Raw genomic sequence first — 25419 nt, forward strand, 5'->3', positions numbered from 1 at the left:
AAACCTGTGTTGCAGCCAATGGTGATATTATTGAAAATGTTTTGTAAAAATTTATGTGAATAAAATATCTGCATTTAAAAACCAAACGTGTACATTTTTTCAAGTGTGAAAACTATACTACGTTTGTATTAGACTTGTTCCCTTTTCAATTATCGTTTCAAACAATCGTAATTTGGCTTCACCAACTTGTAAATTTTTCAAGCTCGAATTTTCACTGATAAATAAATTGTTTTTCGTCGAGTGAACAATTTTTAAGGGTTTTCGATGACGGCCTACAACTTTATAATAGAAATGTTTTATCTCGCACCTAGTGGTCGAAAAATAATTTTTCAAAATTGGTGAAAAACATTACCGAAAACGCTCAAATTTCTCAAACTGATGTCCCCCGGTATAGAGAATTGACCTTCCAAATTTTAAATCGGTACTATAAATAGTTTTTGAAAAAAAACACTTTTCCGAGCAAAAAAAAAGACCCTGTATATATTAATTCCTGCGTAATTATAAATAATAAATTCTCAATGTTATGACTACAGGCTATCAAGGTCCTGTTATAAATTAGTTGACGTAAAGTGCTACGGCACCGTCAACAACGGGTTAAATGTATCCCGTCAATAATGTGAACCAGATCGAGTCATTCTTAAATTGGATGTCCGAGGCCTGATTATTCGTGGCCTCGGTAGTCCAATGGTAGTGGCGTTGGGACGGTAACCCAAAGGTCGTAGGTTCGATTCCTGCCCGAGGTGAAATGATTTTTCTCAGTCACTCTGGTATGGAACAATACGCAGAGGTATTCCTTGATTTGAAATGAAACTTCTATATATATTAATTCCTGCGTAATTATAAATAATAAATTCTCAATGTTATGACTACAGGCTATCAAGGTCCTGTTATAAATTAGTTGACGTAAAGTGCTACGGCACCGTCAACAACGGGTTAAATGTATCCCGTCAATAATGTGAACCAGATCGAGTCATTCTTAAATTGGATGTCCGAGGCCTGATTATTCGTGGCCTCGGTAGTCCAATGGTAGTGGCGTTGGGACGGTAACCCAAAGGTCGTAGGTTCGATTCCTGCCCGAGGTGAAATGATTTTTCTCAGTCACTCTGGTATGGAACAATACGCAGAGGTATTCCTTGATTTGAAATGAAACTTCTATATATATTAATTCCTGCGTAATTATAAATAATAAATTCTCAATGTTATGACTACAGGCTATCAAGGTCCTGTTATAAATTAGTTGACGTAAAGTGCTACGGCACCGTCAACAACGGGTTAAATGTATCCCGTCAATAATGTGAACCAGATCGAGTCATTCTTAAATTGGATGTCCGAGGCCTGATTATTCGTGGCCTCGGTAGTCCAATGGTAGTGGCGTTGGGACGGTAACCCAAAGGTCGTAGGTTCGATTCCTGCCCGAGGTGAAATGATTTTTCTCAGTCACTCTGGTATGGAACAATACGCAGAGGTATTCCTTGATTTGAAATGAAACTTCTATATATATTAATTCCTGCGTAATTATAAGGGTGGAGTGAAAATGACCAATTTCAATTAACTAGATAGGTCAAAAGGTCCCAATACTTTTATAGAACACTGTAAAAATTTTAAAAATCTCCACAATTTGTTCCCTTCTCAACTTTTTATTTAACAGTATACATATATCACTTTAAAAATATAACCATTAACCTTATATATTTAATTTTCACGATGTTGGCTGTTGAAGTTGACAACGAATGTTTACTATTAACGGATTTTTGGTACATTTCCAATATACTAGCTCATAGAAATTTTAAAATAATTTTTTTCACTCAGGACACGTCCCTAGTGCGTAGTTCTATTTTGTTTGTAATTTCTAAAGCATTACCCATGAAGTCGATTTTTAAAATATAGCTGAGGTAGTCTGCGTAAATATGGTGTATTTCAAAGAATAGAACATCCATAAGTGCTTTATAAACATAATCAACGAGATATAGTAAAATCACTAGTTACAATGGTTGGTATAAAATTATAACTGTTAAATGACAAGGTTTTTTTTTATCTTAAATCCATTATTTAGCCAAACAACTGGGTTGGTAAGTTTGCCAGATAATCCTATTTTGAGCCTCCCTGCTTCATGAAAAATCGGGCCACCAATATGAACAACCAAGAAAGTAATAATTTGTAGAATAGTTTATTGTGATCGAGTGCACGATATCGAAATAAGTGATACGGAAAATAAGAAGAAGCGTACAAATCTTCTACACCACCGCTATACCATTGCTTCGGTGACTGTTTATCTGGGTCCGCAACACGTTTGGTAAATTGAAAATGACATCAAGTAAAACGAAATACCTGGCTTTGGAAATTCCAATTAAGAATTCCCGAGTGCACGTGTTACATAAGGCTGGCATATTACTTAATAGTTCTAAATACTTTTAACTTCCTTTTACAGTACTTTAATTGTAATAATAAATAGATTTAAAATAAAAAGTTGGCAAGCTTACCAGAATATACCTCTCCTCGGAAGAATTGTCCCTAGTGGTATTTATTTCTCGAGATGATCCTTAAAGATATATCTCCGCAATTCAGAGTTATTTACTAAAAACGTAATCCCGGTTCCATCCCACCCGGTATAAAATTTTAATTATAATTAAAATAAATGAGACGAAACAACCGATTTTAATTTATTCAAAATATTATAAATTAAGTAGTTACAACAGTGAGTTAGACGTACTAAAACAATGCACAATTCAATTTAATCCTTTTTACAGTACATGTTTATCAGTTGAATATAATACGAAGCAAATTTTAATGAAAGAAATATCTACAGATGGTATTTGTATTTTTCTCGCTTACGAAATACTTGCCGCATCTTTAACGCTCATTTTATTTCAACACTCTTAGACTTCCAGTTGACGTTGTGACACATACCGCATGAAAAAGACCAATACCATCCAATTTCCAATATCATATAATGACTCGCACACCCAGGAAATCATTGACTGCGTTAGAAATCGTAGATATCCAAATATCCCAACCAAATGTATTTACAAGAAGCAAAAACCGTACCATCAACAAAGCACAGAGAGCCACTAGACTAACCGACAGCTCTCAAAGCAATAAACGTTAAATTATCGCCTTTGAATTAACACAACTATATATATAGGTCGATAATAAAACCCGTAAATAAATAACAAAAAACTAACAAAGTGGACCACCCACAGGGTCTACCCTTTAACCCTCTTATCTCGGCTGACTGCGCTAAAACAAGATTTGACCTTTAAAATTGCATACGTAAAAAATGTAGACTTTAAAAACCATTAATATACTCTTCCGCTAAGCTGAGTTTATAATTTTCAAAGAAGCGTAAAATCTATCGGTGGTTCTGTGGTAGAACATTCTCCTGTCGTGCAGAAGGGCTCGGGTTCGAAACCTGGGCGGAGCATTCTTTTTTATCAACAGAGAATACGCTACAGCTAGTAGAATTACTTCGATGCAATAATTTAAATGGAACTCGAAATTTCATTATATTTAATAACAACCAAAATTTAATACTCTGTTAATTTGTAATAAACGCTTCCGATAAAGCTGAAGGTCTAATTTTCGGTAAAGCGTAATAAGTGTCGGTGGTTCTGTGGTAGAACGTCCGCCTGTTAAACAGGAGGTCTTGGGTTTAAATCCCGCCTGATGCGATCGCAAATTGATACTAAGACGAATACCGTAAACAATTGGTGGAAACCCTGCCATTTGGACGTTGAGACGATTATCGTAACCCTCAGCACTCGGTCCGTCCCAAAAGTCAATAAGAAGAAGTTGGAGGGCAAAGACGCATATGCAAATTCAACACTCACAACCGCCATAACACAAACTCAACACTCACAACCACCATAACACAAACTCAACACTCACAACCGCCATAACAAACAAACTCAACATTCCTACACTACACATAGACAGACATTGCAACAAATTCCCATTACAACTGAGCCGAAACCGAGGCGACGGTGAGAGTTAACGAAAAAAACAACCAAACCGCAACTTTACCCGTTAACGCTCACCGTCAGACGGTGGTTTTGCCAACCTTAAAACACGAATTCACGACTTTTCACCCGTTAACGCGTTTTGGACTTTGACCCCGGTAACGCGTTCGCAGAATATAGACACACACAGACACGATGATTGTAAAACCCCTCATAAGGGACATAGTAAAAATCTGTATTTTAAATAAGGATTTTTAGACTCGCTTGAATTTGGCTCTCAACTAGCGAAATAGTTTGAACGGTGTATCCCATTGCAATAAGAGACCTATGAACTTTATCTGTGGTTAATCGTATTTTGTCGATGAATAATCCGACGTGGCTAAACATATTCAAATGGATAAATTTCATTATTCTTTTAAGTTAAAATGTGCAATGTATAAAATATATTTTATAAAAAATATAGACTTATCTGATAGATAAGGTATTTTTGGCATTTATTTCTCGGATTAAAGACGATACGTTATAAACGAAGTTACACATTTAAAAATATATTCGTTTGTTCGTTAGCCGAAATTAAAGATAGAGGTACTTTGTTTATCGGATAACCATCGGTGAATAAATTGTCAAAAATTAAACGAATAACTCATAAATATGATTAACCGATTCGGAGCACTACACGTGGATAACTGGAATTTTTCGAATGTTTATTAGTAATCGTTACAATTAGTCTATTTTATATTTTATACAAGTTTATCTTCGGGACCTTTGAAAAAATTATAGTTCATAGAAAAGGTGTGGTTATAGATTTTAGTAGTCCGTTAGCCACGTGCCTAAAATCGACCATTCGACAATAAATCTTCTGACCAAACGAAAATATAATGTCTGTGTATAGTAGTGTATCAGGAGTCAGGAACCATTTGCCGGCGCCCTCTAGCGCCCAGCTGTTAAAAATGGCGGCCCATTAAAGATGGTGTCGGAGACATATCTTCAAACAGTCGTATCTCAGTCGCCTGATATCGCAGGTCAACGTGCAGTACTTTAAATTAATGATATTAATATGTTCTTCAATTTATGTACGTACATAATTATCGTAAATAGATTAGTTTGTCTGTTAAATTCAAAAAAACACATTTTTACTCCGTAATACATCTACGTTTGGCTTCTCCAGTACTAAACAGCGCCACCGAGATTTTTATTAACGAACAAAATGTATGCTTTATCTATATATCTTTATTTTAAGGTATTTCACTAGTCGCTAGAGTACTTATACGTGGTGCTACGATAAGAAAAAACAAAGGGGGATGGCAGAATGTCGCTCTATTGAAACGTGAAAAATAAGAAATACACCTATTTTAGGAACGAAATTTTAAATATATTATATATTTTAAATTTATGAATATACAGTATGTAATATTTTAAGTACAATCTAATTAGTCCTCATCGCTGTTGCATGAGTCACTGTCTTCATGACCTATCAAATCGACTTCAACATCATCCACCACCTTCCAACAGTTTGCCAATTTGCACGCTGATGTACACTTGCATGTACATTCCGTTGGTTTACATATTCTAGAGCATTTGAAAGCCATAAGATTTAAAACCGTCTCTGGGGCTGGTAAACCTGTCATCCAATTTATTTCCAGATTTCCTTCTTCGTCACTTATCCAACCATGGCCATTTGTCGGGTTAGGAATATCAGGAAAATTTTCAAGGCTTCGTTTCAAAATACCAGCTTGTTAATTTGCTCGACAAGTGTGTTGCTGTAACGTATCCAGACCAGGTGGCCGCTGTCCCGATTGCAAGTTACCCTTTTTAGCTTTGAAGATTTGATATCGAAGTGTATTGACTTTTTTATTTTGGTGTTACTACAATACACTTGACAAGTTAGCTCTTCTATTCCCGCTATTGTTTCTTCAGGAATGTTCCAGTTGTCTCCAAGACCAGTAACGACGGACCTTACAGTACGAACAGAATCGAACCGGTCTCGGCACTCGGCTCGGCACGGGACCCGGCGGGGTGCGCGGGTCGGGGGAAACCTTTCCGAGTCCGAGAAACCGAAGAGACTCGGCGCGATCGATATTTGACCGGGTGCCGTTCCGAGATAGGGACCCGGCGTACGATTCGGACTCGGCGTCGGGCAGGTTTGGGGTGGTGGGAGGATACGAGAGAGGGTAGTTACTTCGCGCCCCGTTGGATGGCGCGCGAGAATGACGGAAGAGAAAAATCAATACTTTTCTATACAAAAACGAAGCTACTTTCGCGGCAAAATAATTCGAATTAAAAAAATTGTTTTAGTTTTAGATACTTATATTTTAAATGTTAATTTGCAGATTCAAATTATTAAAGGAACATAAAAGGTTTTTTTAATAAACAATTAATAATTCATAATTTAAATAAAGTTTTATTAGTTGTTTACAAAATAGAAAATTCACATTTTTTGTGGGAGTTTCGGTAAAAGATTGATTAGCTCATAGTGACTTATTTAAGTTTGTTTTTATATTTGGCGTTTAGTTAGTCTTATTCAAGTATATGTGCAAGAGGTGAAAACGTTAAATTGATTAGTCTTAGCTTTTCAATTTATGCGACACGTAATCATGTTAATTAACTTAATCAAAGTGCGCAAGTATAAAGTAATAGTGAGGAAACGAGCAGAAAGAATGCCTACCGCGTTAAGTGTGAATGTAATAAGGCTATGCATAGACTTCTAGACCTTATCATTACCTGCTTCCTAGCTGGGGCATAATCTCCTTAATATTTGAAATTATTTTCATCAGTAGCAAAAAAAGATAACATTTTAAAATATAACTAATATTTACAGCAGTTAGACTTATTTCGAGAAGCTACAAATTTATTTGTTCGCCAGAACCTTACCATTTTTTAATAATTATAAAAACGTGTTTATTTCGATTAAATTAATTTATTTAAATATCATTAATAAATATAAAAATAGCATATTAAAAATTCCATTCGTTTCTATTCGCGGCCATTTCTTTGTCGCTAATCGACATCCCGGTAGATCCTAGTGGTTCAAAAATGATGTGTATATTAATTTAAATATTATCAGTTAATTTCAATTGGATTAACAGATTTCATGCGCCTAGAAAAGGTATAGAGGGAGCTCGTAAGAGTGTAGAATATTCGCGATAAAGCTACGTCTTCACTCCTACACATTTCACGCTCACGGTTTTTTTAGCTTCAGTCGCTTAACCTGATGAATATTCATATTCTTGAAATAATAGGCCTTTCTGTAAAGTATCGTGTCCTTCCTGTTAAAATTTGGCTCTTACGCCATTGCTTTTTACTTTTACAAATTTACGCGTGAATATAAATCGCCCGTGCCTAGATTATTCTGATAAAGCTCAGTCTTGTGACGTCAAGTCTACCTTTAATACGTCTACGTTCTATTCGTTTTATTTTAGAGAAACATTTCTTAGGAACCGAATGATTTATAACAAGTTCATTAGAAATTTTAAAAATTTGGTGTGAAAAACGACTTTGAAATCGGTGAATTATCCCGTAAATTGAGTAATGGAACTGTAACGTCATAGGACGTCACCGATGCTTTTAACGATGGATAAAAAAATTACACCCAAAATGGCGGCCATGGCCTAAGCTACGGAGTGCCACTACTCTATCGCGTAAACCAAAGAATTTAGACCCCAGGAATGGAAAGAAAAACCGTTAATGTCTCAGTTTCGAGTTGACGGGAGAGCTTCCGGCTAGGCGAATCAATAGAACCGGAAATAAGCCTGTCAACCTAGGTATGCCTTTGGAGGCTAGGGACAAGCAAATTATACTAGGTGGAGCTGCAGTTTCCATTCCTGGGGTCTAAATTCTTTGCGTAAACTCTCGCAATTCCAGTTAGCGTCCCATATTTTCAGTAACTTAGTGCGCAATTAGCTTACCGATTTTGAAGTTGAAAGAATAATAAAGTGACGCACGTGTAATGCGTGTGGAGCTGAAACCCGACCAAAGATGCCTTTTTACACCGAATGGAAAATTCGAAAGGCGGGAAGCGGCTTGTCAAAGGAGCGGGTGAGAGAGAGGCAGTGAGAAACAGCGGGCGGTGACTGCGACCACGGAAAGACGATAAGGGAAGTACCCCTAAACAACAATCCGACCTTCGTCTTTCCCTAAACAAGCGCTTCTTTCGATTCTTAGAAAGCGACTCAAATTTCTATTGTAAATTTTCCTATTCCCTAGCTTTCGGCTTAGCGATAGTCTTCCTTGACATTTTTACGATGAGAAATATATATTTAACTGCCTATTTTTGGTTCCACGTCATTTGTCATACCAGAGTTTGGGAAAGGTTTCGAATATGTTTAATGATTGTGAATTTTTCTACGCTAAATGAGCAATTTTCAAAGACGTGAAATTTGACTTTGATACTTTTTTGCATTGTGCTTATAAATTTATTTGAGTTTTACAAAACAAAGACCTAAAAATATTGGACACTATAGAGGCTCTCTTTAGCCCAATTGGAATTATTTTTAATTGTTTTCGAAATAATACAATTTTAAATAATTTTAATATAAGATAAAATTTAAGTATTTCGCGGAACTTGAAATTTATCGTGAATCTATTTAATTAAATATATTCGTGTATTTTTTAATATTACTATTAGAATATTTATAATTTTAATAGAGCAATTATGATTTAATAATAATATGGCAAACACTGACTCGGGTTTTCTTCCGAAGTATCACCGAGGCTTAGCTTTTCAGAGATTGTTTGTATGTTTAAATTGTTAATAACTTCACAGGCACTCGATAGAATCGTTTTCCAAAGATCGGAGTTGCATTCCTTAATTTTTTAGTTTTATTCTAGAAATTTTAATAACTTCAAACCTTATTTTTAACAAAATAACGCGAACCGTCAGTGAGAAGTCATTTCGAGGTTATTTTGCTCTCATAAACTATCTTACCCTAAAATGCCATCATTTCTGAATTCGTTCTTATTGGCTTAAAAAAGTAAATCACACGTATGGCGCGAAAATAGGCTCCGCCCCACGTTTTCTCAGAGTATACCACGTGGCTAATGATGGAGTTGAATATTCATGGGTTAAATAGATTCATGAAAAAAACGTTATTTATTTAACTTTTATGATTGCCACCCTAAGTTCTCCCAGTAAATTCGATAGAGCATTCGGGGGTCACTGAAGTTCAGGACGCTAAAGATGAAAAATTACCCTAACAAAATGAAGTTGTTCGATAAATCAGATTTGTCCAGTGGTTCTTTTAATTAGTCCCAAAATTTAAATTAATTTTTCAGGGGATTTATAGGACTATTTGTTAAGAAGTTTAATAAATAATTTTTAATAGTTTTTGATGCGTGCACGTACTCGGTAAATCAGAGGGATCTAAACGAGAACGGAACGTCCACAAAGTGATTTATTGATAAGACCCTCTACTTTTAAATTCCAAGAGAAAGAGACTGGTAAAGGAAACGGGGCGTAGCCTATTCGCTGCAAGTTGTGAATGGTGCCATATATGTTTATAGGACAAATATCCATTTTCAGGCTGAATTCCTGGCACAAAAAGTATTACATTGATTTGCCACGGTATCTCCCGTACCCCATTCGCCCTAAGTCATATGGGATATTCAATTCAATTTTAAAAGCTGGTTTCCCACTCAACAGAAAATGCAACAGAATCGTAGCGGTAAACGCTGATCACAAAATAATATACTTTTAGTTTTACCAGAAGTGTATAATATTTTTACATAAGTGTACACTTACTATTCTTCACATGCAGAAGTATTAATGAGAGCTATTCACAAAACAGATAGCATTACGGGCTTCGTCGCCATTTTGCGTCCGCTTGCTAACGAGTCACAGGTAGCCTTTCACAGCGCCTCGCTAGGGGGAGATTTTCTTCTTGTTATGACGTCACTCCGCTACTAGCTCTCAGTAAAATATTCCCCAAAGTGACAAACTTATGAAACAATATTATAGACTTATGGTTTTACCGCTGTCTAACTTTACGCGGCTAATATTTCGTCTATAATGTGAAACCAACCTTAAGGGTGAATTTTTGGGATAGCTGAGCTTCATTTCGCGTAATGGTTATTTTTGGATTGAAAAATCCTCGAGTCCAAAAAAAAATGTTAATTCGAAAAAGACAGGTGCCCCAAATTAATGTTTTAATTTAATTTTATGTAAAAGTATTGAAAATGTATAAGTATAAATGTAATAATTAAAACGAATGCAAAAGTAAATAGGTATTTCATCAAGAAGAGACCAAAACCATAAACTTATAACCGTATTTTACGCCAATGTTTCGTTGCCAAATATTTGTATTTTTTTTACCCATCGAGGACATATGTCATTTCTAAAAATGGGCTTAGGTCAATGTCCCGCGATGGAAAAGACTTTGGACAAGTGGTTCCGCATTATTTGACGTACCAATATACATTTAAAGTTCATCTTTAAGTTATATTTGGAAAACACGTGGCTTTAAGCACGTGGGTATGTTTTGACATTCTCTCCTCGGCGAGACGTACGACCCTTCCCCTTTCCGCGACGATCTTCCTCTTGAACCGCGGACTGAACTATGTGAACGGGGAGGGTGAATAACAGGGTTCAAAGAAAAGTTCGGCCCGGAGAGTATGAGGAAAGGCGGCGCTGGGCTAAACGGGCCTGGAGAAAGAGACAGGAAAAATGAAGGGGTTGGAGAAGAAACCGTGCTCTCCTTTTTGGATTACCTATAGCAAAAGCACGGTGAAATGCTTTAACTTCGTTTTTCGTCGTGGCTACCAGTGTCAATAGTTTTTGAAAATGGACGCAAAGGAGTGAGAAAGAAAGAATACAATGAAAAAAAATTTGATATAAACGTGTTAACGTCATAAATTATACGGCTTAATAACCAAACTAATTCTTCCACCATTCCAAGACATTGTAGCTTTCAGTTTTGCCATTTTTTTAATTCCCCTTTTATAGTTTTCCAGGATTTTCATTTCTAAAACAATTACATTACAAATCAAAAAAATCAAAATACATAAAAACAGGGTCAGAAAACATTACATCAAATCGCTCCATAGGTTCCCAGGTTTATAATAAGATAACCAGATAAAGCTAGGAGTAGGCCTATATTGCGAATTACCAAATTAAAATGGGACGAAGAATGTGACAGTTTAATTTCGCAAAATATATATTTTTTTTATTCCAACATTTCGGAGGAACTGCCCCTTCTCTTTCAGAAGTGTAAATATGCAGCTGAAGAAGAAGTAGCAGCTCTGCTCCGAAACGTTGGATTTAAATAAATAGATTTTGGACATTTAAACCGTTGACTACGAATCGTTTTAAATTATTTAAATTCAGAAAAATAGTATTAAGAAATGCTTTATAAACATTGGAGAAATATAAAACCATATAAACGAAGGTTGAATTGCTCTTTTTGAAAAAATCCGTAAAGAAAATTTCGAGTTACCGGTTTTTGAAACTACAATAGCGAAAGCTTTTTGGTGATTTGTTTTTAAAATAAAATTGTTCACATTTTTAAACGGTATATACAATAAAAAATAAAATTATCAATGAAACATTTTCAAAATCCTGAAATTGATAGATTTAGCCATACAATTTATTATTTTAGTTAAATAGTAATATTGATGTTCTTTATCGTTATATGAAATGGGTATATTTTTTATCTTAAGTGATTGCAATTTATATCATGTTCTTTTTTAATTTAGACAATGATGTTCGACCGCATTATAGAAAAATGTAGATTTATTTTTGTATCACGATATAAAAACAAATTGATTCTTTTACGTAAAGCAGCGGTTCCCAAAAGGTGTTCCGCGGAACCCTGGGTTTCCGCGGAAGGGTCACGGGGGTTCCGAAAATTCGCAGCGCGGCCATCTTTGTTTGCGTCAAGAGTCTTTTAAGATAAGTAAAAAAAAATGAGTTGGGGTTCCGCCAGAATTAGGTGGATAGTTTAGGGTTCCATAGTAAAAAATAATTGGGTACCGCTGACGTAGATTATTCGTGGGGGAATCCATAGCTTGACTACCTGGGGAGGGGACCCGTTAGGGGAAAGAAATTTCAATAGTGGAGGCCTAGGTAGTACGGCCGTGGCGGCTGCCACATGGGAGATTGTAAGGGGGGGGGGGATACGGTCGTAAAAGAATGTATACTAATTTGCTTTTCTCGATTTATTTTAAGTCTAATTCCTACCAGGATCTCTTGAGACGTAGTACTTGTATTCTAATCGAAGACATTTTCTTAGAGGCACTTTAAATCTCAAGCCACCATTTTGCTTCCGGTTCCTTCTTCCTGTACTGCTAATATTATGACTATGAATTAATGAGGCAGTAATAAAAACTAAATCGTTAGTTCTGTGAAGGTTAAATTATAAAAAAACCATTAACAAAGTAAGAATAGAAATAAAATTTGGAAAGGTTAATAAGAAGGTATGATAATTGGTCGCTTAAATCAAAACTATTTTACAAGGCCTTAATTGTTTTTCATTTTAACAGACATTAAAAAAATTTCAACTTATATATTTACTTTATTAACTGCTTGGCTCGCAACTACCAATTTCCTGTTTATTTCTGATAAAAAAGCTAATGTACTGCTTTTTTAATTAATTAATTTACTGCAGATTTATAATTAAGAACTGCTCCATTATATATAAGCATAATATAATTCGCTTAAAACATGAACCTAAGTGTGCTCCTTTTCAATACAATCATTAGTCCTAGTTCAAAAATTATTTTACAATAGGGTTGCGTGGTTCTTTTTAACTAAGAAGCGAATGCTATTATGAAATCATATTTCATTCCATTAATACAACCTAGCAGTCCGGCTGAGTATAGGTAAGTCTAATTTTATTAAAAAAATAATATCGAAATAATATTAAAATTTTAAAAATCGCCATGTTTCGTTTTATAAGTTGCCCCAATTTTATTTTAAAAGGGACTAACCTAATTTGAACCCGTACAATGATATGTTCATATTTTAAGATTTCCAATATCATGATCACCTTAAAACAAATTTAAGGCTGACCCACGTTTAACGAACATATTTTGTAGAAGTGAAGTATGACTCATACGATGACGAATAGTTTTAAAAACTAAACATAAGTTAACAAATGAATTTGGATTAAAACATTAAAGCGGTCGATTATTTTACGGTAATACGTAATTCTAGTTTCACCAATAATTAATAAGTTTCCCTATTATAATGGATCAAACATCTTTTGAAAAAATTAGGGGTTGATCACTTGGCAGAATCTAACACAATATGGTAAAAATCTCGTACAAATCCAGATTCATAAACTTTATTGCGCTAGACTATACGCAAAATAAATAAAAATCTGTGACATTTAAAAGTATTCCAAAGCTAATAGTCTGAAGTGGAAAATAAAACACTCTGGCTCAAACACTGATCTGGTACAATTGTGAAATTTCGGGTTTCCACTCTTGTATATTTTTAATTTTCTTATATATAAAATTGAATTCGTTCTAAAGAAGAAACACAAAATTAATACACGTGTAGTTTTTCTGCCTGAAGACCCGGGTTACTCGTCCTTTATGACCTGCCCAACGAAACTCGATATTGAGGCCATTTTCGATCATTTGGGACAATGTTATTCGGAAGCGTTTTTGGGCCCCTTCTCCTTCGGGGACTGCCGGCGCCGTGGGCCCGATATAAAAGTCACTAAGCGTCGCCAGTTAAACATTTACTCCCAAATCGTTTATTTTTATAAATGTCATTCAAGTTCCGCGAAATACTTAAATTTTATCTTATATTAAAATTATTTAAAATTGTATTATTTCGAAAACAATTAAAAATAATTCCAATTGGGCTAAAGAGAGCCTCTATAGTGTCCAATATTTTTAGGTCTTTGTTTTGTAAAACTCAAATAAATTTATAAGCACAATGCAAAAAAGTATTGTCGTTATGTGGATGGAGTACGCAAGATTAAAATATAATGAACTGAGTTTATTCAGAGCAAGTCAACAATTTGGAAACAGACAACGAATATTGTACGTTTATATATGCAGCTAAAAAACATTTGTTGCCATAAAAAATGAAAGGTAAAAGATAAAGTACAGTAGACCCAACGATGGTCTTTATCAGTTACAACAGTCCCCCTTAAAGTCCAGAGCTGGATTATTAATATTTTAGCTTTGGCGTCAGATTTACTGATGATCTTTAATACCCAAATTCTGGATGCAGGAATGGTGTTTTGGTGCAAAGAGTCCCTTCGTTAACACGTCTGCAGGCATATCATTCGTTGACATGTATTTCAAGTCGATGGCTCCAGATTCGAACGCTTCTCTGATGAAGTGATGACGGATGTCTATATGTTTTGTGCGGGAATGGAAGATCGGGTTTCGGACAAGCTTTTGGGCTCCTTGGTTGTCGTTGTAAATTAAGATGGAATTTGTTGAGATTCCAATCTCCCCTAGGAACTGTTTAAGGTACATCGCTTCTTTTGTCGCTTCCGTCATAGCCATGTATTCGGCCTCAGTGCTTGAGAGTGCGACTGTCTTTTGTTTTTTCGCCTCCCACACGACAGCTCCATTTGCCAGTTTAAAAAAGTGACCGGTGTACGAACGTCGATCATTTACACGGCCTCCCCAATCGGCATCAACGAATCCTTGTAGCTCTTCTCCACTCTTTTTGAAAAGAAGTCCATGTTGAGTTGTACCCCTCAAGTAACGTAAAACTCGCTTTCCAGCTTTCCAGTGCTCTTCGTTGTAGTTGGTATTGAACTGACTCAAGGTGTTCACTGCGTACGAGATATCGGGACGAGTGGAAACGGCCAAGTACATCAAGGATCCGACAAGGCTTTGGTACGGAAAACTTTCCATGCTCTCTTCCGACGGAGATTCGGGTTTTATCAATTTCTCGTTGGCGTTCAGCGGGGTAGATATTGGTTTCGAATCTTGCATTGAAAAACGTTGAAGTACTGCCTCCGTATACTTTGATTGCGACATGCGGATAGTTGATTTTACGAGGTCTTGCCGGAATTCGATGCCTAGGCAATGGTGAATAGCACCCAGGTCCTTCATTTCAAATTTCTTTTTCAGTTCGGATTTCGTCTCCTCCATCCATCGGGCATTGTTGCAAGCAATGATTAAGTCGTCGACGTAAATGGCGATGAGCATTATGTCTTCGCCTTTCTTCGAGATGTAAACGCAGGGGTCAGCCTTCAAGGGGCGCATTCCTATCTCACGCAGACGTTTGTCCAGTTGTTTGTACCACTGCCTTCCAGACTGCTTCAACCCGTACAAGGCCTTCTTGATGCGACATACTTTATTTGATCCTTGTAAGTCGGAGAGCCATTTGCGAGAAGTTTTGACGACTTCATCGCTTTCTTTGTTCGCTTTAACGATCGCTTGGAGGACATCTACAAGGCCATCTGGTACATCCATATAAATTTCTTCATCAATGTCGCCATTTAGATATGCAGTTACGACGTCCATTTGATGAACCATCAAGTCAAGCTCCACGGATAATGCCATTAAGAGTCTGATTGAACTGGATCTGACAACTGGGGCAAATGTTTCTTGGAAATCCACTCCAGTCTGCTGGGCAAATCCTTTGGCGACAAGTCGAACTTTTCGTCGTTCAACTTGGCCGTTTCCGTCATATTTGGTTCGAAAAACCAGGCGGTTGCCAATGGCTTTGCGGTTTTCCGGCTGGGTAACAATTTCCCATGTCTTGCACTTTATTTGGGACACGAATTCGCTTACGGTCGCCACCTTCCAGTCCATTGCATTTTCGGAAGCCATCGCCTCCTTTATGTTCGCTGGGTCTGGGATACCAATCAGGCTTGCTGACTCATTTTGGATTTCAGATAGAGTAGTGCTGTTTGGGATCATGTTATACTGCTTTTTTGGTCTTCCAGGCTCTCCAGTACGTATTAGTTTAGGCCGTCCAGGTCCTTTCTTCAATTCCGTTGAATCGACGCTTTGCACTCCAACTTCAGTTGGTTCAACGTTCGTCGTTTCAGTGGGTGAATTTATTTCAGCATCGACTGTTTCAGATTTCGTGGAGTCATGACATTCTTTAACTTCGTACTCAGCGTACATATCCGGGCTAATGAAATCTTCGTAGTTGTCGTTTTGATCAAATTTTGCCAAGAATTTGGCATTTCGACTTCTTACTATTTTCCTTTCATTTGGCAGCCAAAAACGGTACGCTTTCGATTCCGCGGAGTAGCCGATGAAGACCGCCTCTTTGCTTCTTGAATCAAACTTTCCCTTCGTATCTTTTTCATCCAGAATCAGTGCTTTTACGCCAAAAGTTCGCAGATAACTTAGGGTGGGTTTCCTTCCCGTCCATCTTGTAAAGGGTAAATCACCATTTATGCTTCGAGAAGGACATCTGTTTCTGATGTAATTAGCTGTGGCGATGGCTTCGCTCCAGAATGATGGTGGCAACTTAGAATGGATTAGCATGCATCTCGCCGTCTCCACTAACGTGCGATTCTTCCTCTCCGAAATTCCGTTCTGTTGTGGCGTGTGGGGAATGGTAAGTCTCCTCGAAATTCCACTTTCTTTTAGGAAATGGTCGAAATTGTTGTTGCAGTATTCCGTTCCGTTGTCGGATTGCAAAGCCTTGATTTTTCTTCCCGTTTGGCACTCGACTCGGTTTTTAAAGTCCTTGAAAGCGTCCAAGACTTCATCTTTCGTTTTTAAAAACGAAACTTCACTCCACCTTGAATAGTCGTCGGTGAAGACGACGAAATATTTTGAACCACCTATCGAAGAAACCCGCATTGGTCCGCATACGTCTGTGTGGATTAGTTCCAGGAGCTCAGATGTCCGGTTTTCTTCAGATTTTGGAAACTGTGTTCGAGATTGTTTTCCCATGACGCAGATCTCGCAGGTCGATAGGATTTCCTCGTTCGCCAGCTTGAAACCGTGAGCCTTATTCTTCCGGGCCATGTCTTTCAGGCTTCTTTCGTGGACGTGCCCCAATCTGTAATGCCAGTCTTCCAAGTTAGACTTTGGAGTAATTTCGACTTGCGCGGCGTTGACTGCTTCCGTATCCTTCCTCAAGAAAAATAGATCTCCTATCCGATCAGCGATGGCGATTGCTTCCCCATTGGTTTTCAGGATGATGGCCTTTGACTTTTTAAAAAGTACTTCGTAACCTCTATCCGTAACCTTGGATATAGACATCAAGTTCGTTCTCAAGTCCGGAACAAGAAGGGTTTTTTTCAGTTTTAGTATTCTTCCCGTTTCGCCGTTTGTCGTTTCGATTTTGACAGTGCCGATGCCTTTAATCTCCGTCGAGTCATTGTTGGCTAAATTAAGCGTTTTGTCGACCTCTTCGATACTTTCGAACTTCTCTCCCTTCGACGTCATATGCGAAGTTGCTCCGCTGTCCAAACACCAGACGTCTTGTTCGTTTCGATCGGTGTAGAAAGCGAACTCTTCGAGGTTTCTTCGGCATTCGGTGACTACGTTAGCTTTTTCTTCGGCTTTTCCAGCTTTATCTGGAAGATTATTCTTGCAATCCGCAGCTTTGTGACCAGGTTTTCCGCACCGGTGACACTTGTACTTGAAAACGGCTTTCTCAGCTTGACTGTTGGATTTCAAAACTTCAGTATTCAGCTTGTATTGTTTCTTGCGTGGTTGTTTCTTAAAGGCAACCATGGCGTTCTGAATCGTGTCCTTCTCTTTAGACTTCCTCGCGTCCGCTTCTTCAATGATTTTGATTTTTAAAGCGTCTGGTTCAGGCAGGGTGTCCCGTGACTCGATAGCGCATCTGAAGTTTTCGAAACTGTCCGGCAGGCTGTATAGAAGCATGATGGCCAGCAGGTCATCGTTGATTTTCAGCTCCATTTCCTCCAGACGGTCGACTGTATCGAAGAACTGCTTCACGTGCTCGTGTACATCTTCGCCTTCCACCATTTTGTTGAGCGTGAGTCTCTTCAGCAATGTCGCTTTACGGGCAGGTCCTCGAGACTGGTAAATCGATTCGAGTTTTAACCATACGTCTCGAGATGTGGCACAGTTTTTGATCTGCTTCAGTTCCGATGGGGTGATTGCAAGTACTAGATCGGATTTGGCCTTTCTATCCATCCGGTCCCAATCTGCAACGGTCGCCGAATTTCCATTGGTACCGTTCACTAATATTGGTCTCGGATTACTTCCATCCACGTAGGTCCATACGTCATTCTTGACAAGTAGCGCTTCGACTTGCATTTTCCAGGTGTCGTAATTGTCTTTACTGAGCCTCTCGATCCTTACATTGTGACTAGTTGCCATGACTGAACAGGAGCTTGTGTCCTTCTGTAATGATCTTCTTGACGCGTACTTCTTTCCTGACAAAGACTAACCCTATGCAAATACTTTAGCTACTAATCTAAGCGCAGTGGGAGCGTGCTGGGCCCATAACCTGTCGTTATGTGGATGGAGTACGCAAGATTAAAATATAATGAACTGAGTTTATTCAGAGCAAGTCAACAATTTGGAAACAGACAACGAATATTGTACGTTTATATATGCAGCTAAAAAACATTTGTTGCCATAAAAAATGAAAGGTAAAAGATAAAGTACAGTAGACCCAACGATGGTCTTTATCAGTTACAACAAGTATCAAAGTCAAATTTCACGTCTTTGAAAATTGCTCATTTAGCGTAGAAAAATTCACAATCATTAAACATATTCGAAACCTTTCCCAAACTCTGGTATGACAAATGACGTGGAACCAAAAATAGGCAGTTAAATATATATTTCTCATCGTAAAAATGTCAAGGAAGACTATCGCTAAGCCGAAAGCTAGGGAATAGGAAAATTTACAATAGAAATTTGAGTCGCTTTCTAAGAATCGAAAGAAGCGCTTGTTTAGGGAAAGACGAAGGTCGGATTGTTGTTTAGGGGTACTTCCCTTATCGTCTTTCCGTGGTCGCAGTCACCGCCCGCTGTTTCTCACTGCCTCTCTCTCACCCGCTCCTTTGACAAGCCGCTTCCCGCCTTTCGAATTTTCCATTCGGTGTAAAAAGGCATCTTTGGTCGGGTTTCAGCTCCACACGCATTACACGTGCGTCACTTTATTATTCTTTCAACTTCAAAATCGGTAAGCTAATTGCGCACTAAGTTACTGAAAATATGGGACGCTAACTGGAATTGCGAGAGTTTACGCAAAGAATTTAGACCCCAGGAATGGAAACTGCAGCTCCACCTAGTATAATTTGCTTGTCCCTAGCCTCCAAAGGCATACCTAGGTTGACAGGCTTATTTCCGGTTCTATTGATTCGCCTAGCCGGAAGCTCTCCCGTCAACTCGAAACTGAGACATTAACGGTTTTTCTTTCCATTCCTGGGGTCTAAATTCTTTGGTTTACGCGATAGAGTAGTGGCACTCCGTAGCTTAGGCCATGGCCGCCATTTTGGGTGTAATTTTTTTATCCATCGTTAAAAGCATCGGTGACGTCCTATGACGTTACAGTTCCATTACTCAATTTACGGGATAATTCACCGATTTCAAAGTCGTTTTTCACACCAAATTTTTAAAATTTCTAATGAACTTGTTATAAATCATTCGGTTCCTAAGAAATGTTTCTCTAAAATAAAACGAATAGAACGTAGACGTATTAAAGGTAGACTTGACGTCACAAGACTGAGCTTTATCAGAATAATCTAGGCACGGGCGATTTATATTCACGCGTAAATTTGTAAAAGTAAAAAGCAATGGCGTAAGAGCCAAATTTTAACAGGAAGGACACGATACTTTACAGAAAGGCCTATTATTTCAAGAATATGAATATTCATCAGGTTAAGCGACTGAAGCTAAAAAAACCGTGAGCGTGAAATGTGTAGGAGTGAAGACGTAGCTTTATCGCGAATATTCTACACTCTTACGAGCTCCCTCTATACCTTTTCTAGGCGCATGAAATCTGTTAATCCAATTGAAATTAACTGATAATATTTAAATTAATATACACATCATTTTTGAACCACTAGGATCTACCGGGATGTCGATTAGCGACAAAGAAATGGCCGCGAATAGAAACGAATGGAATTTTTAATATGCTATTTTTATATTTATTAATGATATTTAAATAAATTAATTTAATCGAAATAAACACGTTTTTATAATTATTAAAAAATGGTAAGGTTCTGGCGAACAAATAAATTTGTAGCTTCTCGAAATAAGTCTAACTGCTGTAAATATTAGTTATATTTTAAAATGTTATCTTTTTTTGCTACTGATGAAAATAATTTCAAATATTAAGGAGATTATGCCCCAGCTAGGAAGCAGGTAATGATAAGGTCTAGAAGTCTATGCATAGCCTTATTACATTCACACTTAACGCGGTAGGCATTCTTTCTGCTCGTTTCCTCACTATTACTTTATACTTGCGCACTTTGATTAAGTTAATTAACATGATTACGTGTCGCATAAATTGAAAAGCTAAGACTAATCAATTTAACGTTTTCACCTCTTGCACATATACTTGAATAAGACTAACTAAACGCCAAATATAAAAACAAACTTAAATAAGTCACTATGAGCTAATCAATCTTTTACCGAAACTCCCACAAAAAATGTGAATTTTCTATTTTGTAAACAACTAATAAAACTTTATTTAAATTATGAATTATTAATTGTTTATTAAAAAAACCTTTTATGTTCCTTTAATAATTTGAATCTGCAAATTAACATTTAAAATATAAGTATCTAAAACTAAAACAATTTTTTTAATTCGAATTATTTTGCCGCGAAAGTAGCTTCGTTTTTGTATAGAAAAGTATTGATTTTTCTCTTCCGTCATTCTCGCGCGCCATCCAACGGGGCGCGAAGTAACTACCCTCTCTCGTATCCTCCCACCACCCCAAACCTGCCCGACGCCGAGTCCGAATCGTACGCCGGGTCCCTATCTCGGAACGGCACCCGGTCAAATATCGATCGCGCCGAGTCTCTTCGGTTTCTCGGACTCGGAAAGGTTTCCCCCGACCCGCGCACCCCGCCGGGTCCCGTGCCGAGCCGAGTGCCGAGACCGGTTCGATTCTGTTCGTACTGTAAGGTCCGTCGTTACTGGTCTTGGAGACAACTGGAACATTCCTGAAGAAACAATAGCGGGAATAGAAGAGCTAACTTGTCAAGTGTATTGTAGTAACACCAAAATAAAAAAGTCAATACACTTCGATATCAAATCTTCAAAGCTAAAAAGGGTAACTTGCAATCGGGACAGCGGCCACCTGGTCTGGATACGTTACAGCAACACACTTGTCGAGCAAATTAACAAGCTGGTATTTTGAAACGAAGCCTTGAAAATTTTCCTGATATTCCTAACCCGACAAATGGCCATGGTTGGATAAGTGACGAAGAAGGAAATCTGGAAATAAATTGGATGACAGGTTTACCAGCCCCAGAGACGGTTTTAAATCTTATGGCTTTCAAATGCTCTAGAATATGTAAACCAACGGAATGTACATGCAAGTGTACATCAGCGTGCAAATTGGCAAACTGTTGGAAGGTGGTGGATGATGTTGAAGTCGATTTGATAGGTCATGAAGACAGTGACTCATGCAACAGCGATGAGGACTAATTAGATTGTACTTAAAATATTACATACTGTATATTCATAAATTTAAAATATATAATATATTTAAAATTTCGTTCCTAAAATAGGTGTATTTCTTATTTTTCACGTTTCAATAGAGCGACATTCTGCCATCCCCCTTTGTTTTTTCTTATCGTAGCACCACGTATAAGTACTCTAGCGACTAGTGAAATACCTTAAAATAAAGATATATAGATAAAGCATACATTTTGTTCGTTAATAAAAATCTCGGTGGCGCTGTTTAGTACTGGAGAAGCCAAACGTAGATGTATTACGGAGTAAAAATGTGTTTTTTTGAATTTAACAGACAAACTAATCTATTTACGATAATTATGTACGTACATAAATTGAAGAACATATTAATATCATTAATTTAAAGTACTGCACGTTGACCTGCGATATCAGGCGACTGAGATACGACTGTTTGAAGATATGTCTCCGACACCATCTTTAATCGGCCGCCATTTTTAACAGCTGGGCGCTAGAGGGCGCCGGCAAATGGTTCCTGACTCCTGATACACTACTATACACAGACATTATATTTTCGTTTGGTCAGAAAATTTATTGTCGAATTTTCGCATGGCTCACGGACTATAGTAGTCTGCGATGTATTTCGTTCAGTTAAGCAGACTTATATACGTTTGAGTTGGAAGTGACTTTCGAACAATAGCGTAGTTTTGTCGAAATTTTCGAGATCTTCATCCGCAGTCTGATAGGTGCGATTCGGTCTTAAAGACTGAATTAAATTATGCTCTTGTAGGTGAGGAAATGTCCGGTAACTCATTTAAGCATCTCCCATCGAGAAATTTGATCAGATTTATCCTTTAGAGAGGGTCATATAAGACCAAATAGATCGCTGGGCTTGCGTCTTACACTTTGAATCAGACTCGAATATATGTCCATTCAGGGCATTCCTTGCTTAAGAATATTTTGACGAGTTTCAATAGAAACGAAAATCCGAGAGGCCAACCACTACCCTAAATTCTGTACACCGATTACAGCGAGTACAGCCTTTCGTAGTCCTAAACCTGTTATCAATTATGTATTAACTTTAGTACTGTCAAAGCTACGGGCTGGTACACGGATTACGGATAGTGATCAGCTCCTTGCGATAATCAGCAAAATTCATTCTTTTTCGAAGTATTAAAGACGCAGTTTCTGGGGTTCATCAGGGCTTCGTCCTCAATACATTAGTTACATTTTCACGAAACGCAAAACGAGGCACTGTAATATCACAAGATTCTCTGACATATTAGATAAATATCGCATAGCTTAGCTCAATTGATTCATGTATGTTTATCAGCGACCAGTCGTGTGTGAGTAGTGAAGAACTAAATAATTCACCAGAGTTGTAGAGAGCGTAGTAGGCAGCGTAAAGTGTTACATTTTGAAAGATAGAAGTACTGTACGCTTAACCCTAGTGAAGGCAAGTAGTTGATATTGCTGTTGTAATCCCACGAAAAGGTTAAAATGAAATTCAAGGCATGGGCATGCTGATTGAGGTCAAAAGCGTGAGTAGAAGTCACGAGCCGATAACGAAAGGCTTTTTGGGTTTTATTAAAAAAAGTTCTAATCAATAAATAGTGCCATAAAATCAACTTCTCACTACACACTTTTTCCAAGATAACCTTAAAATATATTAGTAAAAAAGAATACGGAACAGTAACTTGCCCCACTAAAATGTTCAACGATGATAGAGAGTGGTTGTACATAGGAGGTATTGGCTTGTGATAATATGATAAGCAGTCTCGTTTTCGAACGCATCCAAAAACAAATCTACTTTTATAATATGTGGTATATTTTAATCAGAAGCAAACCAATTTTTATGTTGTTATTACTCATATGAAATTTAGATTTCCATTGATCTGGAACTTAATCGATTAAAGATGTGCTTTATCACAAAAAGTAATCGAGTGAATGAAGTGTGTAACGATCTTTTACTCAAACAGGTTTTTGGCAGCGCCTATTTTCTTCTGGAGATCCGCGAAGATTATAAATATTAACTAAGACGTTATTTAACAAATATTATATTTTCCCACCTTAGCAAGACCTTCTTTATTGAAGGATTCATTTAAAGATTTTTTCAGTTTTGAAACATTTGCCCTTTATCCGAAAAGATCATTCTTAAAATTGGATATAACAAAACGCTCATGCATACGAAGAAAAAAATAAAAAATGCTTTTAAATGAAGTAAGTTTTAAGTCGTAGCTATATTTTTCCATTCGATCCCAACTAATTTGAAGCTCAAAACTAAATTGAAGCTCAAAACTAAATTGAAATTTTTCTCGGAAATATTCGAAATAATTTATTTTGTTTTATAAAAGTGAATTACTCCATAAATCGAATTTTAAAGATCGTAATTTTGACACCCCTGCGATAATTCTTCAAATAACTGAAACAATAAAATGATAACCTTAATAGTATGACTGTAACACGCGCAATACTTTAAGATAAATTTAAATCGAATCGGTGTATCTTACTCCATTAAACAGTAAAAGTTGATCTCAAACCACCACGTGCAAATTATGAACCCAAAGTATTATTAATATCTTATAAACCTCTGTTGACATTTTGGGGTATGTCAAATTAATTTGGAAAAAAAACCTTGCAATAAAGTGTATTGACTTTTTATTAAAACTTAATGATAATTTATAAATATCTAAGCTTATTTACTTCAATTGAAGCAGAACCTAGAAGAATCTCTAAAAAGTTTTAAATAAAATATTTTTTTGAATATATAATTTTTTACTGAGCTTAAATTCACTGCTATAAATTTTACATTTACTGACTTAAATGTACGATAAAATTTCTCTGGAGTTTACTTAAAATATGATTTTTATTTAGGTTGAGTTCAGGTAAATACTTATTCCACCAATGCTAAAAAAATCAGCTGTAACATTCTTTTTAATGCAACGACTATAAAATAATTTTAAGAGAGGGTCATACCAAAAACTTCCTAAACTGGTTTTTACATGGATATTCTGTTTTAAAGAAGGCTTATAATAATGACATTTCCACATTTGGGTCCTCTATCTGTAAAATTTTTTGTCCTTAGGATTAGTTGAGATATACACACACCGAAGGCTTCGTGAGCTCCAAAATTCTTATTTTCGATCATAGCGTGTAGTGAACACCAAATATTGGGCTTATGGAATTTATCTGTAACATTAAAAATTCTTAGTCCCATTTAATATTTCGTGGAATTCAGTTTATTTTTATCCAGGGAGTGGTTGCGCGTGTGGGGTAGTTTTCGAAGCTCGCGCGTGACACGAGTGGAGTAATTGGCTCCATATTTGACCATACCCTACGATACCTTTTTACTGAAGGGAAGTGATAACTCTGTGGGCCTTAGGGTCCCTCTTCCTTCTTACCAAAGCTGCTTGTTTATGGTTTTGAAGGGAAATGCGTTATCAAAAAAGCATAAATTATAATGAATTTATTTCAGTTAAAATGTTTATCAGTAATCATTTATTTCTGTTACAATGGGCAACTATAATTTTTAAAAAAAATCATTTTCTTTGCTAGCCGCTTCAATCAAACTCCGTGAATGTACAATATTGAGTGTGTTGCTTTAAATTACTCTTAATTAAAAATTAACCACGCTACGAAATTATTTAATTTTTATATATTATTATTTTGCCTTTCAACAAATGGTTTTAAGCGATTGATTAAAAACGGTAAACAAATGACTATGTGCAAAATAATTGACAATATAGTGCCACAGAAATAAAGAATAAAAACGCTGGAAACATCCTGTATTGTTAAATCTGCATATTCTGATTGTGTTTTGACCCATTTAATATTTCCTATGAGATATTGGGGTGGAATTTCTTCTTGTTTTGGATATCTAAATGCAATTTCCGTCTCCTTCATGTACAAAAAGCTGAAAATATTAAAAATATACATATATGTTTAAACTAATCTTTAGATACTATT

The 25419-nt window shown here is 36.8% G+C and overlaps 3 non-coding genes across 3 annotated transcripts; all 3 read left to right on the forward strand.

Moving 5' to 3' along the window:
• The first annotated feature begins 670 nt into the window (after positions 1 to 670).
• On the forward strand, positions 671 to 743 carry TRNAT-GGU (transfer RNA threonine (anticodon GGU)). Its single transcript has one exon. It is a non-coding gene; the product is annotated as a tRNA-Thr (tRNA).
• Positions 744 to 1009: 266 nt separating this feature from the next.
• On the forward strand, positions 1010 to 1082 carry TRNAT-GGU (transfer RNA threonine (anticodon GGU)). Its single transcript has one exon. It is a non-coding gene; the product is annotated as a tRNA-Thr (tRNA).
• A 266-nt stretch (positions 1083 to 1348) lies between these two features.
• TRNAT-GGU (transfer RNA threonine (anticodon GGU)) lies at positions 1349 to 1421 on the forward strand. The gene has a single exon. It is a non-coding gene; the product is annotated as a tRNA-Thr (tRNA).
• The last annotated feature ends 23998 nt before the right edge of the window (positions 1422 to 25419 follow it).

This window comes from Leiobunum rupestre, chromosome 5 (assembly GCF_980474605.1).
Source record: "Leiobunum rupestre chromosome 5, qqLeiRupe1.1.hap1, whole genome shotgun sequence".
Lineage (NCBI taxonomy): Eukaryota > Metazoa > Arthropoda > Arachnida > Opiliones > Sclerosomatidae > Leiobunum > Leiobunum rupestre.